Source organism: Sturnus vulgaris, chromosome 8 (assembly GCF_052056855.1).
Source record: "Sturnus vulgaris isolate bStuVul1 chromosome 8, bStuVul1.hap1, whole genome shotgun sequence".
Taxonomy (NCBI): Eukaryota; Metazoa; Chordata; class Aves; order Passeriformes; family Sturnidae; genus Sturnus; species Sturnus vulgaris.
This window is the reverse complement of record NC_142250.1, coordinates 13,784,605-13,801,174: the sequence shown is the minus strand read 5'-3', so window position 1 is coordinate 13,801,174 and position 16,570 is coordinate 13,784,605. Positions and strand designations below refer to the sequence as shown.

The 16,570-nt window shown below is 36.8% G+C and overlaps 1 long non-coding RNA gene across 1 annotated transcript in view; it reads left to right on the top strand.

Moving 5' to 3' along the window:
* Positions 1–279: 279 nt before the first annotated feature.
* Positions 280–16,570, top strand: part of LOC148222999 (uncharacterized) — a 42,771-nt gene continuing 26,480 nt past the window's right edge. The window contains exon 1 of the long non-coding RNA XR_015805025.1: positions 280–360. This is a non-coding gene — a long non-coding RNA (uncharacterized LOC148222999). The remainder of the gene's footprint in view (positions 361–16,570) is intronic.

The following is a 16,570-nucleotide window of genomic DNA, read 5'->3' as shown; positions in this document are numbered from 1 at the left end:
GTAGCTTTTGTGGGTTTTACACGGAATTAATAGGGCACAGAAAGTCAGTATATGTAACATTCTGCTCTTCATTTTATTCCATGAAGAAATAAGAGTTTCTGCAAAGAAATGAGAAAATAAAATGAATGTTACAGGACTTTATTCAGTTACCTCATGTTTTCTTGTGTGAAGAAAAAAAAGCATACTTTTATGCCAAGTACCAATTAGTTAACCCTTACTTTTTCTTGAATCATGTCCACTAATGTCTGCTTTAGACTTCTGATTTTATTTATTTATTTCCAGGCTGAAAAGGTTATCCTGTTGCATTGTAAACAACCACTGAACCTTCAGAAGAGATTTCTCATCTGGGCTGTTTTGCTGGTGAGTTGCTTGAAGCCTGATGCTATAAAGATAATAGAATTAGGAGACCTAGCAGGCCTCATTATTTTTAATTACTATTGCTGCTGCTCACACACTACACGTAATTCAGTAAAGCTGGAGTGGAGTGAGGGGGGGACCCAACAACTCTGCATTTGAAAATGGGCCATCAGAAGCAGCAGTTGTCAAATCTTTCTGTGAATTATGTGTTTTTCAGATGTATAGTTCTAATAATATTTTGAACAAATCTCAGAAATTCAATAAAGCAAAGAAGAAAAGGGAATGCAGGCCTTAAATAGGTCAAAATCTAAGTACCTTCAGCTCGCTTTTTGGTTCATTTATCAAACCAAATCAATTGTTATTATTAGCCTATTATCATCATCCTTCCAGTGAGCTGGCTTCATTTTAATCAATATTTCTAATTGAATTACATCAAATGTGGTTTTAAATTGTAGCAACCTAGCTTCATGTAGGCTAAATTTATATGCATATCTTTATCCATTATTTTCATTCTCTATTAATAAGGTATTTCTTTACAAAGGAGCAATAAGCAGCTGTGTTGAGACAGCTATACGTCAGAGTTGGTAGTGGACCACCTGCTATGCTGAAATGCTATTTGTCTTTTATTTGTATGGACTGTATGCTTTAAATAGCTCTGAAACTGCCATTGAATTTTCCAGTCACAACCCAGAGAGACTGGGGACCAGTGCTCTGGGCCATGGTTTTCACTGGCTCCTTTTGGTTTGTAAACTAACCTTTCATGGACATGGATACAAACAGTACAAATACCATTCCTTGGTAGTTTCTTTTCATCCTGCAAGTATCTGCTCTGCTCCTTCAGCTACCCAGCAGTGTGTGCCTCAGTGTTCTGACTGCCCTCGATTTTGTGCTGCTGCCTTGTGAATGCAGTGCTAAAAGAAAAAGTAGAGTTAGTCTTGTTTTCGTGTCTTGCAGTGTCCAGAGCAGGAATTTTGCAACTTTTGAGAGAGCAACAAAAATGCACTTACTAAATTTGTTGGGGTATTTTTTATTGTGGCTGCCCATTAGAAGACTGCAGATCCTCCTCTTCTTCCCTCCCATTAATATAAATACAGTAACTGTGCTATGGTTGAATATAATTGTTTTGCTTCTCTGTAGGGATTTAGGCACTAGTTAATCATGCAATAGCAGTTTCCATAAGATGTACTTTCCAGGATGATAATGTGGTTCTAGTCCAAACATTCATGCCTTGAAAGTATTCAATATCTGTATGTCTGTGCTAGTTTATGGCAGCAAGAGAAGTCTTACCTTCATTATGTTTTTCATAAACAAGTGTGTGTGGATGGGTGTTTGCACACTTGTTTATGCATGTGAGTGTTTTTATATGGAAATCAGAAGCCTTTCTCTGGTGGGCAATAAAGAGATTACTGGGAGAAGCCTAATCCTGTTGCCAGTGTATGGAAGTCAATCTGAACAGTGAAGCCAGCAAGGGCACACTCACTGCTACATCTTTCCAAATAATTTTGTTGTAGTTTAGTTGTTGTGACTCGAAGGCCATGTTTTGTATTTAAATATAATTCTAATCCTTAACTCTTTTACTTATGTATTGTAGCTGGTCATCCAAACATTCCTCATAGCAGCAAATGTATAAACTCAGAACAATGTAACTTTCTTTGGCTCTAGTCTTCTGCTGACACTTGTGCATGCCATTTTTTAAATATGCAGTTTCTGTTTTTTTCACTTTGACAGGCTATTTTGTCAATTTTGAATTTCATATTTCCTCAAATGTATATTCTGAAGGCAGATGCAGTTTTCAGTAATACTCTATCATAAAGGAGCTTAAAACCATAAAACCAAAGTGACCATTACCCTCACGGGAACTGAAGTACAAGTAACTATATCACAATGTTATTATGCTTACTTTTATGCCAGTCATATGTGTGGTCAGTGTATGTGTGTGGAGTGCAAAGGAGAAAGTAGTTTTAGAACTGAAATATGCAGAACCTGTAAAATTTCAAGGCACATTCAACTTCTTCTTAACAAAGTTTCTCCATTCTTTTTTTCTCAGGATAATGTACAATCTAACATACCCACAGTCTAATTTAGGCAGGTCTCAAGGAGGAAAATGTATGGAAATATATATTTGAAGGCACCTGTTCCTGCGCCTCCCACTACCTCCTTTTTTGGAATGTTTTAAAGGATTTATAAAGTTCTTCAGAATGCTTTCCTACATGGTATAAAGCATTCTTTGCAGTAATAACTTATCCAGTGCCTACAGTTACTCTGCTATCACAGTTGTTACAGGTGTTTGTGAAGGATTGAGTCCTGTGATAAGAATCTTAGTGTTGTATGTATTTTAGAGTACTTTCTTCATCCATAGACGTGAAATATGGCACTTTCTCATGTGATTGTACTCTGTAATTTAGAATATTATAGTTACTCGTGTATGAATTAATCTTAACATTCAGAAACACCCTGTAAAAGTTGATTCATGATTTTGTCTAAGCTGTTTAAACACCTATTTTGCATATTCCCAACATATTCCTTATACTGTCTGGTATATTTTAACAGAGCTGTTGCTGATATATTGTATGTACACCAAAACTGATCAAAAGACATCAAAAATTCTTCCAAAATATTAGGGGGAGGGGCAGGGGAAGAGGGCTCTGTGAGGATGGAGAGAGTATATTCTTAAGAATACTTAAAGATATAATGAGTGGCAGAGTACTCAAACCTTAGCCTTTTAGTCCTGATTTCAATTGTTGCATACACATGGACTCCTTCCCTCTCATTTCTCCTTTTACTCTGCTGATGGGATGTGAGGTGACTTCTGTGATAGAGGAAACCTGTGAGGCTCCTGGTAAGTGTAAAAACAGTCTTCTCTGTAGTGATAGCCTAGGAGAGTAGCACGTCACTTTAGGTCAAAAAAAATTTTTCCACTGGGAGTCGGTGGTGTTTTCTGCAATAGCTGATCCCTCTGACTCTTGGCTCTCCATCCCGGGGTTCCTTAGTACATGCTGTCCAGGTGACTGAATCAAATGGAGTCAATACAAAACCAGTATTTGCTCACAGAGAAAATTTTTGTGAGTATTGTAGCTGTGCAAGATAAATACATTTTTCTTTTTAATTTATTTTTTAATATACGGATCTCAAAACACATTCAGAAGGAGAGTTAACATCGCTTTTCCTGACTGATGTACTTGCAAACAGGTCATGGCATTGGGCAGATGTGGCAATAAAGACAGCAATATAAACACCTTTGAAGTATAGGTTTGGCATAGGACAAAAGACATATGGTGAATCAATCTTTGTCCAGTTAACCATGTGCTAAAACTGGTGGCCTGTTGATGTACTCGTCACAGTATTCAAGACTAGATCTGTCATTAGCTGTCTTGCACTCCACAGTGCACAGCCATGCTCCTGTGAGCACAACTGAAATCCTGCATTTGTAAGGAAGGCTGGTGATATGGAATATAGACAAGTTCATTTACATGGTGAAGGGAGGAGCAGGGAGAGTAATTAAAATCTTAGTACTTCATGTGATGCATCTTTTTGGGAAAACAGCCACAGTGACTTCTGCAGCGTTCCCATTCATATCACAGCTGAATAAAATCACGCCAAGGTGAAGTTTTATAAAAATTCATTCTTTATTGTAAACAGAAAAAATTACTAGAAAAGAGTAGAGACCACAAACAATATTAATCAGAGAAAAGACGTTCAGTGCATGACGATTTTCCCATTCCTTTGTTTCTGCATTTTTTCCCATCCAGCTGAGGTGATTTTAGGTGCATCTTTATTTCAGAAGCAATTTAAATACAGATTTACAAATTTATTTGTGGCTCAGGTTAATTAAAAGTCAGTATTTGGGGAGAGATTAAGGGGTACACACAGTTTCCATGAGATGAACCTCAAAAAGGTACCAGTGATTTATCTATCCATACTGTGTGTGTGTGCATATAAGGTATGGTACTTAAACATCTATTACAGAAAACAGCACCCTGGGGACTTGGGTAATAGATCATTTTAATGTATGAATAGGTTACATCCCTAACTACTACTTGGGAAGGGTTACTTCTTATGGGAAGGGGGCTAAAGTAAATGGCCAAGAAAATTTATAGTGTTGCAATTCAACAAAAATATTGATTAGAAGATGAAGAACTCCATTTTTATAAACTTAATCAACACTGATTGTTTGATTTCAGCTAGTAGTCTGTCAGGGAGAAATAAGAGCTTTGAGCCTGGAGTGGTGCAGGGGGGGAAAAGAGCTGGCAATATTCTAGGGGAAAAAAAAAGTACCAAAAACCTAAATCCAAAAGCACTAATGTAACTTTCCAGAAGATTTAAAGACTAAATATTTAAAAGGGGACAGAAACTGCCTGGGTTTTGTTTTGTTAGCACTGCCATATATTTCCCTGACTGGAAATTATATTTCAACAAGCAACTGCTGTATTTATTGGCTTATATTTTATTTTGCTAATATTCTGCTAGTGTCCTGTATTTCCATAGTAATCATGTAATAATCTGTTCCACAAAATAGTGGGTTGCCAAGATCCATTTAGAGCTGTGAGTGCTATGGCCAAAGGTCAGTGCTGGGGGAGCTCTGCTCCTCAGTGTGCAGGTGCCACTTGCATCACAGCCATTAAGCATGAAACTAAAATCAATTTCACTGCATCTTTGCAAGCTGGCAAACGTAGGAGTCACCTCAGCAGAAAAAAAATGAACTGGCACATATGGTGCCAGCTCTCTATAAAGAGCTGGACAGGATCTGAAAGAAGTTTTGAAGAGCCTGTAACTCTGGTTGTGTCTCCAAAACCAACAGTTGTATTTTCTCTGCTGCCACCATTCAGGTCTTGTCTGCTGCATTTTTATACTGTGTTTGAAGTGATTTGCCAACAACAATTTGATGAATTTGTTTAATGCAGTGAGGTTTACAGTGCTATCAGAAAGGGTCTCAGACTGTGGGCTTCTCATCCTGGATTTAAAATTGCAGTGTGGCTCCTCCTCAGTACGTGATACACTATGACTGTATGCTTTCACTGCCATGCTAGAGATTCTGCTCTACCTCCTTGTGGAAAAATTGACTTTCCTTCTTTCACTGGTGTCAGAGAGAAGACAAACTTTTAAAAAGCTTTTCCTCCTGAACTTCAGATGATTTATGAGGAAGATGACAATGCCTTTCAGGTAATTTAGTGAAAGGGCACTCAATTAATCAATGTATCAATTTAGAAAAATTAGTTGAATACCAGTCATTTGCCATAACAGTCTTGGTACTTTAAAGTCAAAGTCTAATTTTTGGTGAATTTAACAGCAGTGAATAAAAATCCTAAACCTCTTTGGCCCTTAGTTATAGTTTAAGTTACTGTTTAAGATGAAGTTGTGTTTGGTTCTCTGTATGAATCAGTTGTTATTTTTTCTCCAGAAAATTATATCTTTATTTCTTCTATTCATCAGTGATTTACAAGCACAGTGGTATAAGGTTCTGAGTGAATGGCTCATGAATGGCTCAGCCTCACAAGATTCTGTCATACATGTCATAAGTATTCATCTTTTACTTGAGAGCCTCATGTGCTTCCAAGGCCGAAGGCTTCCTGCCTTGGCACAGCTATCTGGAGCAAGAAGGAAGCTGTAATTTTGCCTGGAGGACTTTTCCCTTTAAAACAGTCCTTGGATTGGGGAGTGATCCTTGGCTCAGAAGAGCTGTGAGGAGCTGCTGCTGAGGTGCACCCTATAGGACATGGATTCTCTAGGATGTCTCTCACCCTGCCAGGAAAAGCTTCTCCCTGCTCTCATGGGCTTTCTTGGTTGTAGGGTGACTGCTAGATCACTTCAGTTTCTGTTTCCTTCAAACTGCTCTTGGACAAGATGACCACTAGCGAGTTCTTTTAATTTGACACTTTCTTTAGAAGCTATCAACATGCCTGGAAATAACATCTGTCAGGGAGATGGCAAGCTGGGAATTGGGTGCCTGCCCAGCCATAGCATAACAAGGCTGCAGGGCACAATTGACTGCAGTGAACACGGAAATTTCTGAGTCATTGATCCACAAGCCCACATAATGTGTGAAACTGGAAATGTAGCCTATCAGAAGAAACTAGCCATATATTTTTAGATTATCTTAAAAAAACCCACTACCTTTAACCATTGCTCCGTAGAAAACAGTCTTTGTTTCTTTTTTCTGAAGACTGTTTTGAGGGGAGTTTTGGTTCTTTGTTGTTGTTGTTTGGAGGGATTGATTGTTTTGGTCAGGGGAGTTTTGTTAGTTGTTTTGTTTATTACAATTATTTTCTACAGGTAATGATTGTATGATTTCCTTTAAAATTCATTTTAGTAGACCAGCTTCTCTTTCATGTCACAGAGCTTTGTGTGAGCACCTATACATACACAGTTGTTTACATAAGTGGTTTTCAGAGGCCAGCACTGAGAAGCATTTTGCATTATATTTCTGGATGGTAGAACCAAAGACCTGGCAGGAGAAGAAAGAGCTCTGAGACCTATTTAACATGCAATGTCACCAAAATAAATGAATGTGTAACTGCATCCTTAGGAGAAGTCTAATCTCTTCCTACTTGCTTTCTTACCTATGCTTGCAAGTATCTCTTGGCTTCAGTGGAATTATTTCTGATTAGCATGTATGTGAAACCATCCTAGAGGCTGTCATATGTTCCTCTTTTGTCAGTTTTCCCTCTTTTTGGAGGGTTATTACTGTACCAGTTCTGTAGTTCCTAACAGAAGTTTCCTAGTAGCTGTGAAAAGTTTGTTGGAATCTGCAGCACTCCTGCTTGAAGTAGTTTCTCATTCTGTGAATGGATTTTTCTGTCTCATTTGCCAAAAGAATATATGAAATAAAGTGGCTAGGCTGGGACAGCACCTTTCAGCACAGCTACCCTCTTGTTTAGTCTTTCCACTCTTACTGAGCAGTAGCAATTACCTCTTGCATGAAGCTTTTTGTCTTATTCGGTATGAAGAGAATATAACTATTCAGAAACTGGAATATTGACATCTCTACCTGTGGAGGAAGAGAAGTGAATGCTGTTTGGGCATTGACTGTGTTTTAATGTTTGCAAACCTCTTCAAGTTTGGGAGATTATCTTTTGTGCTATGTTCCAATCTTCTGCCAAAACCCTTCAACATACAAAATTCAGCAATTTTATTCTTTCTCAGAATAAAATTAAGGCGAGGAACCCTACCTATAATTTTCTGTTTTAAGCTATGCACAATTGAAGAAGTGTTTCTATATTATAGATATGAAATAAATGTGAACCAATGTTTCACAAACTACTATTTAGTATCATCTCTCTCTTAAGGAAAAAACCCTTTGCTACATGTTTCGTGTCAGTAACGGCATTGCACAGGATTTTTAAAATGAAAGTTTTTCCATGAGCTTTGCTAAAGAATAAACAGATCATTCCTGCAGGGCCCATTAACTTTTACACAGATTTGAGAAGAAAGTACAGTTAAAGACCTTCCATTTGTCTTTGAGATGAGAAACAAACTAGAGTTCTAAGTCACCTGGTGGTTTAAAGAGTTGGCCAATGTAAGAGGAAACTAATGAACTGTGTTGCTATTTTGGTAAGAATTAAAAAGTGAATCAGATCATAAGTGTAGGCTTTTCCTACCATCTCTTATTAGTTTCCCTAGTTTTGGTTGCTGAGGGCACATTTTTTTAACTGGTAGTCCTGTAAATATTCTATTCTTGGCAGCAAACTAATTAACTAGAGAAATCTAGAAAGTTATGACCTAATGTCCCACTTTATTGCTTATCCAAAGCACATTAAAGCCAGTTTCACAAGAATTAGACCAATCCAATTTGAGTCTAAAGTTTGCTCTGAAGAGCAAATATTACTGTTCAATTAAGGTTAGTAAATTTATTTTAAAAAGAGAAGAAAAATGTCAACGAGATAGCCTCTAAATACACTTACTCATTCAAATAGTGAACTTCTAATATCTATTAAATTAAGGATAAATAATAGGAGAAAGAACCTTTGCTGAGAAAAGTTTTGACATTTCCTTAATTGTGTACCAGCAGTACTTGTACTCTTTAGCACATGGAGAGAGAAAAGCTGTGCTTCCAAACAAAAAGATATTTACTGCAATTATAATCTAGATAGAAAATCAACAAGACACCAATGGAGTTCTTTTTAATTTTATTTAAACTTTATCTTGTAAGTTTTTTTACATATGCAGCCAAGCTGAAGCTTATTTGTGCACATCTCTAGCCCATAGACTTCAGTGCTTCTGTAAATATTCATTTTAATACTATCACAGTGTTTCCAGTATTGCTGGTTCATGAAGGAAATTATGTTCTTCATAAATTACATCATTTTTGTTATTAGCCTCTTATAAATAAGTAGATTTGCCTGCATTTTAAAATGTTCGGTTTTGCTTGAGAAGTTAAGCAATAATACTAATTTCTATTATTTATCCCTTTTCCAATAACATATGAGACATTCTGCAAATGCAGAGTAAAACTGCTCCTTGCCTCAAATCCTTTATGGATAGCTTAGGCTATGTTATTTTCAGTTTTAAGCTTCTCAGAAAATATTGAAGTAATTTTTCCAAAATAAAACATTTCAAGCTTGTTTCACAAATTCAGCTAAAGACTTTCTCAGTGCTAGCTGAGTTCTGATAGTAAAATTATTTCTAGCATGAGTTCAAACAAAAATGGCAATGCACAGGGCCATGTGCAGTTTTTTGGGGGTTGTCTTGTTATCATATCCATTGGCATTGCACTTTTATTCAGGTGGTCAACAGGGCCTGTTGAGATTTTTTGATACCTATATATATATATATTTATTATTTCATCCTTATAATCCATGAGTTTCGTCTTTGAAGGACAGAGAGTCAAATTCCAACAGCCTTACAAGAAGACCATCTAATATATGTCAGATAGCAGAGAGAGGTGTGGGGACCCTGGCTAAGATATTCATTTATTGTTGCAATGATTCATCATTCTGTCTGATCTTGCCTTCTTAGGGCCCATGTCATTAATGAACATTGGCATGACACAAAATCAAAACTAATTTCATTTTGTAAGGGACACCCACAGCTGTGACTCTTGCTGTAAATATGATCATGCTGTTTTTCTGTCACAATGATGAGTAGATGTATGTAATGTTAATAAGGTAGCCTTTCTAGCAGTGATAGGGAAGAAAGAGTCCAAACTGTGTCGTGTAAAGCTTGGAGTTTATATGAATGGGCCAAGAGAGAGATTTCTAGCTATTCATCATATTAAGATAGTTCACAAATCAGGTGGAGTGTTCTTTGCTTAATTTGAAACTGTTGGATTAGATATTTAAAAACCTAAAATCAATCTCATGAATCATGAAGGAAGCCTACTATAAAGCTTTCCTACACCAGAGTAGGAGGACAGCTCTGGAACTAAAGTCATGCACAGGATTTATCAGTACCCTTCAGTTACTTTTTCAGTACTTTTATAAAAGAAAGACAGGGTGCTCTATGATTACCATATGTCACAGTGGCAACACAAGCAACTGAAAGGTTTAAAGATAAAGATATCACATCCACTCTGAGAAAATCATCATTGAAATGTGATAAAGGGAATTTATCCCTCAGTTCTTGAGGTAGTTTATTAATTTCTGAAATCTCCTATCATCAATGGGTGAATTACTATGTTATAGTATAGAGGGACAGAATGTTAAAAATGAGCTGCCTCTCCCCTGATCCCACAGTCACAGCTGACCATCAACTTTTCTTTTCAGTAATTAATCTACATGGGAAAGACTTCCTTTTTCTGTGCAAAACTTGCTCTCACATGCTGCATGACAGTTGTGTTAGCATTGAACACTTCAGATAAATGAAATAAATAAATAATAATATAATCAAATCAAATCTGAATCTCCCCGTTCTTTCACTGGTGCTTTTTGAGGACTAGTCTTGAACTCAAACCTAAATTAGACTGCTTGGATTATTCTCTAATGGTAGCAGATCCATTTTGGCCGCTTTTTTTTTTCTTGAATATGATGACCTTATTGATTCTATGTAGTATTATTTATGGTTCATTTTGGTTTTTGTTTATTATCTACACTTCTGACCCTAATATGGAATGGTTTGGCACATAAATAGGTCAGGTTACAGACAGCAAACACACCCACAAAAAGGCAAGCAAAACCTCCAATAAACAAACAAGCGAGTAAGCAAAAAAAAAACACCAAAGAAAACCACCACATCAAAAAAATCTACAAACAAACAACCTCCCCAAAATAAACACCCAATATCAACTCAACAGCAACAAAGCCTCTAATTTTTCCTCTTCATTAAATTTGTCCCCTCTGTATTCCATCCTTGTGCTTTTTCTCATTTGCAGTTTGTGACTGAAATGAACTGTTGGAAGAAATTGCTTCTGTTCATTCTCTGATTACAGCATTTCCATTCTTTCTTTCTGTTGTACCTCAATCAAAGGTTTAATTTCAAAACCTTTGTAACCATTATCAAAAATGAAAGGGCATTATTTTGAGAGGTCAATATTAACTATTTCAATCCCAACCCCTTCTTATTTTCAGGTTATTGTTGCAAACAAAAAAATTAGCATTAGTTTCAACCCTCTATAAAAAATAAAAGAAAATATTCTGGGAAGGAAAATTCTCTTTTTCTTCCTGGAACTCATAAAGTTTAGAATTCTCATATGGAAGCAACCATCAAGACATTTTATCTAGGTCGTGACAAAGGTGCTCTTGTTAAGCAGTTTCATTTTCTCTCCAATGTACTATGGTCTTGTCAAACACGCAGTTGATTACCATGATTAAGACAAACAGTAACTATTTAGCTTCTTATATAAAGAGGCTGTAATTACCTAGTAAGTCTGAGATCTGAAAATTGATACTAAAGAAAATGTTCTGGATCTGTGGTTTATGGTTCTGGACTTGTAATGATGGTGTTCATTAGAAGTCATTCTTGATCTTTAAGTGTTTAAGGATTGGTTTAGAAGTTTAAGCTTTCAAATATGCTTAATGAATAACTGAGTAGAAAGACAGAATGGTAATTCAAGTGACATAATGGTCTACAGAGCCCTAAAACTTTCAGAATAAGCTTTAAGAAGAGTAGGAGGAAATGTGAAGCTAGAGTAACATGATGTAACTTGCTCAGTTCTGTACCGACCCTGTTCTATTGGACTGGCTTCTGGAAATCCTCAAATTTTAAGCCTGACTCTGATCATAAATGTTCACCTCAGGATAGATGCACTGCCTCTCTTTGCAGGCTGGGAAACTGGGAAGCACCATTTAGTCACTGTGCCCAGGGACCCCAGTGGGGAAAGAAATTCCCATCTCTTCCCCTACAGCTTAAACGGCATCCATGCTCATCAGCACCATCAAGCAGTGCTCTCAGTAAAACAAGGGGAGTTTTCTGTGCCTTTAGTAGTTACTGTTTGGGCAGATGCTCCTGAGAATGTTTAATACATTAACCACTGTTAATATATTAACCACTGTTAATCCTCATTTCTGAGACTAGCTTTGAGTGAGAAGGGGAGATCAATCCCAATCTATCTTCTAGTGGTTTTAGCCTGTACTCTACAGTAATTGTTCCCATTTTTTGGAGCATGGTACATAGGCATTTTTCAGGTGTCCTTGTCTTCCTCTCCCATTTGATTCATGTTTTCAAGATTACCTTTGCTATTCATGAAAGCTTCATACAATTTGGAGAGAGAATTAAAAAAGAAAAACAAAACAACATAAACTCAAATCCAGCAATATGGAAAGATTTGTACTGTGTTTGGCATGCTTTTGGGTGAGACTATAAGTCACTGCAAAGGAATCCTATTTGATTCTTCAGACTTGCTGTCCCCTGCCAGGACAAGGAATGACACTCCTGCTTGTTTCCTTTGATGAGGCAAGTCCATCACTCTGCACTGTCTCTTTTTAACTTGAGAATCTGAAGATGAAAATAAAGACCAAGTGCTGCATAGCACCCTCCTGTTCTCCCATGTCACTAAATCCACTTGCATGGGCCCATGGCTGAGATGGTCAGCCTGCTCTGGGACTTACACACAGCTATAAATTGCTCCAAAAACAATTTCTAAGTCACTTTTGTTTTCATTTGGGACATATTGACTATTTGAAAATATTTTAATTTCATGTTTTCCCTTTCTCCTTGACTCCTTTGAATGGTGCAAAGGTGAGTTGAGAATATAAAGCTCTAGCCAGCCAAAAGCATGTTGTTTTCTGTTTGAGGTGCTGCTCATCATGAGAAAAATCCAGATTGCTTGTTACTACTGAAGCTTGAACTTCAGAGGAAACAATTACCCTTGTTAAAAGAACTCTGTTTAATGTACAGTGCATAATGAGAGGACAACAGGGAGGATCATTTCACTATTTAATGGACTAGAATTAAACTTAAAGCAAACTTTTGTCCTCATTTTCACCAGTGTAACACAGGCCAGGATTCTCCTCCTATGGCTGAACAAAATATGAAAGGTATAGTTCTGCAGCTGCTTTGTTTCTGTGGAAAGTTTCCTGACAGTGAAGTACTGTGCAAGAAGCAGCTGCAGAATCAGGCCCTTTGTACACATGCATTTGTAGTAATCTTAAAAGAAATAGAATGGGACCAGCAAAATGGCACTTCAGCTCAAAGAAAAATCCAACGTCTTCCATCTGCTCCCTGATCTTGCAGCTGCATTGAATTATGATGTGCTGTCACATTTATAGGGTGATTTCATCAACTGATTTATTTAATTAATTTAGATTTAACATTGTACAAAGGGTATGTGATAAAGTGGTGTAACTCTTTCCTCAGCCACCACACCAGCCAAGATTTATTTTGAGTATCCTCTGCCTCACTGTATCCTCCCTTGTGCTTTTCAAGCTGCAGCCAGGGGAGAGTTCAAAATAGCTGGTTGGCCCTAAAGCTGCTTAACTAACAGTGCTGCCATGGAGCAGAACTGGCAACTTGAATCTTGTGTTGTGATGTTAGAATTAAAACATCCATATATTCACCTATATTTGTTCTCTCCACCAAAAAATATCACCTTGTTGTATCCCTAGTGACTCCTGAACGTGCACAGTGTTTCATGTAGAAAATCAGATGCACCCTGGGGCCAAGTGGTTCCTTGGGGTGTTAACAATTTTAGGATATGCTTCTTTAATACCCTTCTTGGATATAATCCTGAAATGGCATAGGATGCACTCTTTTACTTTGTTTCTGTAGAACAACAAAATCTATAGGTGTTAATAGATAAAAACAGTAGTATTATAAATCCACAGTTGTGATTTGGTGACATGCTGGTTGCAAAAATGAGGGACTCTTTCCTGTGATGGTTTCAATAATTCATAGTATATTCATAGAATGCTACTATATAATGCAGATATGGGGAAATCAAGGCACAGGTTTTGGCAGCAGCTATATTCAGGCCCAGGAAGTCATGATCTCTGTGCTGGAAAACTTCATATCAAATAGGTGAGATAATAGAAGTATTCCTAATTAAACCAACTCCAGTATACATTTATATCTCTGTATGTGTGTGCCAGAGAGCGAGAATCAGGTGTTTAATTACACTTCTTGGCTGGGTGGACACACTCTGATAAACCAGAGAAAGCTGGTTTTCAAAATATTTGTCTTAGTATATCTCCAGTGCTCACTTTGAATGAGGGCAAGGGCTAGCTGAGTAAAACCCAGAAAAATACCAACAATGGTTTAACTGAGTTAATGCAAAATATCTACATTTGTAACACTTTTTTTGTAGTATTGATCATGCTGCAGTTATGAGCCATAAGAATTCAATGATTCTCATATATAAGGAAATAAAATCAATTATTTTTAGTGGAAAAGAGACCGAAAACAATCAAAAAGGGACTGGATACTTATTAGAATGTGTACAGAGAAGTGGTCCTGGCATCTTTTTTGTACCCCTACTTTATGGAGCCAGAAATGATGGAAATATCTTCTGTGTTTCACTTTCATTTGTCTTGCTTTGTTTTTCATAGTCCTGAAAAATAATCAGCCTTTTAAACTGTATTTTGCTGGTTTATTCTCCTGTAAATTAATATTTACTAAGAACATACATTATTTCTGTGGAATGAGAGCACAGAAATAAAATGGGTTTTTGCTAGTAGCAAAACTGTAAAATAAAAGTTCAGTTAAAATGCATGTGCTGCATCTGAAAAGCTTCGAAATTCTGTTGGCTGTTCTAATTTCACAATATTGGATAAAATCAGTACAAAGGGAAAAGGATTATTACAGAAACTAGGCTTGCTTCCACAATGCTAGAATTAGAATTGTGACCCTAGAACTCTAAGCAGCATTCAGCAAATAAAATTGATGAACAACCTAATAATTTCTTGTGTTAGATAATCACAAAAAAAGTCATCATGTGGTAGTTTGAAAAAAAATGAGTCAAAACAGTGTAGGAGCTAAATCTTAATTTTGGGGATGATCAGAGTAATTAGAAGTTGAGAATGTCATTGAGATAATGACTCAGACTTTTTGGAAGTTTATTAATCAAAAGGTGGAGATGAGAGGGAGAAAACAGCGTAGTGTGTTCAGTAGCACAGAATCATAAGGTATGAATAAATTACACAGAAGATCTATTTTTGTAATAATATCAATTTCTAATTATTTTTTACCATGTGTCTACAGCTAAAAGTGGATGTTTGTGTCACAATCAAATCAGATTTGCCTTCTCTATCAGTATAGCTTATCTGAGTTAATAAAATTCTTCTTCCCCCTTCCCCCACCAGGAGTTTGTGTAATCCTCATGTTGCAACAGACCCATGTCTAAAATCAGAGTTGATTCTCTGTCACTACTGCACAGATTAACTGCTGTTCTTATTGAGCAATTCACCTTTTGGTTCTCCAATCAATACAAAAGGCTTGGCATGGATGCTGCTGCCTCCCTCCATTGCACTCTTTATTTTCTGTGATTTCTACAGTAGATATTGTTTGTCATGGACCCATGTCCTGGTTCCTCTCTCTGAGGGGATTATTTAGGCTGCCCTAGCTGAGTACATGTGAAATCAAGGATTCCTCCTTGTAAAAGCAATCTCTGGTAAGTGCTTTCAAATCTGAAGCAGCATCATGTGAGTTGGTATTTAGGGGGAAATATAGTAGAAAATACTATGTTTAGCCCAAAATTTTATCTATTATTTTTGAATGAGGTGTTGATTTTTATGAACATATCACATTTGGCAGATTCTTTCAGGGCTGTGTTTGAAATTTTTGTCAGTTTTACTTTTTCCTTTTCTTCTTCCTGTTAATGTTCAACTTGAAAACTAGCACCACTTGCATCACTTCCAGACTGAACTGTGGTTTGTCTAGGAAGTGAAAATGAAATGCTTCTCAATCACAAGTCTGATCTCCATATGGCTTCTCTCAACATTATTAAGAAGCTAACAAAAAATCATCCCCTCTTGTCAAATGCAGAATGTTCGACTTTCATATCCACTTTTTAATTAGAGAAGCATGTCTGAGCCTGGGAGATCAAGCAGGACAACAAGCTAATCCATCACAGGTCTAACAAATCCACATTTAAAAATAGTCTCAGTGCAATCCTTTGGTCAGTAACAAGCATTATTATTAATGTTCTTTTCCAAGTAGTAGTCATCTGAGATGTCTTCTTCAAACTGGAAATGATCTGCTTAATGAAGCAATGGTGGGAAATATACTATTGGCCCTAGCCAGAAAAAGAGAGAAGAAGCAAAGTTTGATTTATCTTTGCCTACATGATACAAAATAATGTTGAGATATTTTGTGAACAAATCAAAATGTTCTCTGTTAGACATGTTTACAGATTCAAATTTTTTTTACACTAAACCACTAGAGGAGCTTATAGAGAAAAAATCTTGTTCAAAGATTTCTTTATTGGGTTCATTACTTGCTGTTTGATTGGAAAGGAATAGAAAATTGCTCCCACTTCAAAAAAGACTATTAGTGTAGCTATCCCAGCAAAAGGTTAGATTATAGCTAAGAAAAATTTCTAGAATCAGTGCAGTGAATATTAGTGAGAATCAGAAAATATTTGAAATCACTGTTCATTCATGAGGGTTAGCATCTCATTAGGTAGCAGATTAAGACCTTAGTCAAGGAACACCTTCCAAGATGAAGTAAATGACACAATGTGTGCATACTGTGCAACTTCTTGCCAGACTCCTCTGAAGTGAAGCTAAGATCACTATTTGAGCTCTCTAGTGTGCCTTTTTTAGCAGTACTTATCTCTTGACAGACACCATTTTTGAGTGTCCTCACCACTCGGGCAGATTTCTTTTTCCACTCCTAGAATTTTCCTGAC